The following is a 2,829-nucleotide window of genomic DNA, read 5'->3' as shown; positions in this document are numbered from 1 at the left end:
TGACGGCTCGCACATCCACGCCCGGGAAGCGTGCCCACCGCAGCCGCTTCCCCGGTCGATAACAGCGCGCGCTCTCTTTCCGGCTGGGCAGGGCGAAATAAACACTACGTTAAAGTGTACATAAATAATATACCACGCAATTGTGTTTGTGTTGTTGTAGACTAGTGCAGATTATATATATATATATATATATATATATATATATATATTAGGATGTTGTGTCCTGAAAGTATCTGTATTTCAAATAATTTTCAATAGAAATATTATATCTACTTAGTGCAGAGATATAATCCATAATAGTTCTATTTTTTAAGGACGTAAAATTTCGTTGGTAACTTTGTTAATACCTTTCTTAAATTTTAAGAGGTTAAACGTTTATTTATATAAAATATAAAGGCCGTGTTTAGTTATATGTTAGGCGGATGAATTTGGTTTAATATCTTGAGCATTTGTGGGCTCGTCAATATTTTAGTTGGTAGCTTGGAGGTAAAATATTAATGTAATGCTTGCAAAAATTTCATTTGTATTGTAATGAGTAGGAACAATTTAGATGATATATTCAAGGCATGTTGATTTATTATTCTTCATAGTTTGTGTAAAGCATTGACTTTACAATTACGTTAGAAATTCAAAATTTCTTTAAATACAAACACCCACAACGTCTTATCGATTATTTTCTGCTTTAATTTATTTTACTACTAGTTAATACCTGGCATATGATGCAATGACTCATTCAATTTTTTTTGTAATATGTTTGAATTAGGTACAAATATACAAATAATTTCTCTATCTCTCTCTGTAATTCTCTATCTCACTAGCTATCTCCATATATCTCCTTCAATATCTATAAAGCTATATATATATATATATCTGTACCTCTAAATATCTATATCCCTCTACCTCTCTTTATCTTATTTATCTCTCTCTATATATACATATATACCTCTAATGCCTCATACCTGTTTTGGTTCTACAGCACAGCTACCCTTTTTAAATATAACTTGTTTCGTTATATGAGTGCGCATTTTAAATTAACTTAAATATAAAAGAGAGACAGAGATATAGAGAGTGACGGAAAGATACAGATAAAGGGAGATATAGCGAGGTATAGAAAGATATGAGAAGTACGAGCTTGTCAGTTTACACATTAATCGATTGTTTACAGCTCAATTCAGTAACAATTTTTGTGTTTCGATTTTTTTATAAGGTTGGATCTTAAACTGCATGGTTAGCTAAAGCTATCGTACCACAAAAATTATTTTGTATTGCCATACACTTGCACATAACATCTCAGTTCGTATATTTTATTTACCTGTTGATTTTTCTGCTGCCACTCGGATCGCGTTCGGCCATTATTTAAACTATTTTGTTTTACGTTAAACCACCCATGCATAGAAGATACGTTGTTCTGAAGTTCTTGTAAAACTAGCTTAGTTAGGATGAGTATAATAATAACCCCGATCCCAACGTGTTCATAATACACGTAAATAGTTGCTGAGATAAACATATGCCAATGAAGTAGCTCAAAGTGACAAGTAACTATGGCCTAAAATAATACATATTATTACAGGTATGTAATAATTATGTCTGCTAATGTGTATGAATGCGTATTATTTTACATATATTATAAATATCTGTCTTGAAACATTTTTTAACAAGTTTTTTGAAATAAATGTCACAGTGGAATGCTATAAAATTTATAATGAAAGTATCTGCTCGTCTTCACGTTTTTTTATGCATTTCTGTTCGTTGAGGCATAAACAATGTAAACTTTATTAATTCCGTTCACACAATGCGTTAAGAGCCTTTAACTTCATAACTGCGTTTATTTGGTCAGTTGCGTGTACAGTTTGTACGCGAACAAAAACTTCTCAAAATTAAATACTAAAAAAAAAAAAAAGTACCGCAGTAAGTTTTTTTTAACCGAACTGAGTTCACGTTTGCTTGAAATTCTTGATCCCCAGATAGTCTTTGTTCCACCTTTTGAATTTTGTTCTATGCCAATCTCCCTCCCTTCCCCCACCTACCAGGAAGAGCACAGCTGTATAAAAAAAGTTCTCTTGCCACAAACAAATGTGCGGAGAGCTCCCTTAAAAAACTTTTATATTTATCGCCGGCACTGTTTGGCGGTTTTTTTTGTTCACTTCCGTTTCCTGCCCAGCCGTGCTCACACCTCTTTGTGTTCTGCCCCGTGATCTGCGCAGGCAACGGAACAGGACCCAGTTTTACTTTTAAAAAAAAATTGCTGTCTTCAACTCCTCTCATTTCCAATGTACTATTTCTCTTGCTGTGTAACTCTGTGGCACTGCTGAATGCGATGCGTGAGAAATTGAGAGTGAATTTCAACCATATGTGACGTATTTGGTCAAAGGAACCAGACAACTACCTGGTGTCGGTAAATGACAGTTAGTAAAATGAGTATTATACGTGAAAGGGAGAAACAGGAAAATTAAAATTGGAATCATCGGTTGTGGTATTTTTGTACGCATGGTGTTAATTAAAGGTGTGCGCTAACTTTCATTTCATTATTTTATGATAACGTAAAATGTGTTTACTTTGCTCCATGTTGTTTGCGCGATTAGCTGTCAAAGATACATTTTTGAGGTTATTTTTGGGACATGTGACCGAGGAGAATTAAATGACTCACAAAAAAAGAAATTTCTAATAATATTGACTTCTTTGTTACTGGATACTGCATGATATAATCCTAATGGGAATTTACAGAAAATAATTTACTTACAATAATATAAGCAAAGTGATAATGTGACTCCCTTCAGCTCTTCTCAAAGTGACAACCCTGAGCCATCTGGAAGACAAAATACTCCTGAA

Source organism: Bacillus rossius, chromosome 12 (genome assembly GCF_032445375.1).
Source record: "Bacillus rossius redtenbacheri isolate Brsri chromosome 12, Brsri_v3, whole genome shotgun sequence".
NCBI classification, from domain to species: Eukaryota; Metazoa; Arthropoda; class Insecta; order Phasmatodea; family Bacillidae; genus Bacillus; species Bacillus rossius.
This window is presented reverse-complemented; position numbering follows the sequence as displayed.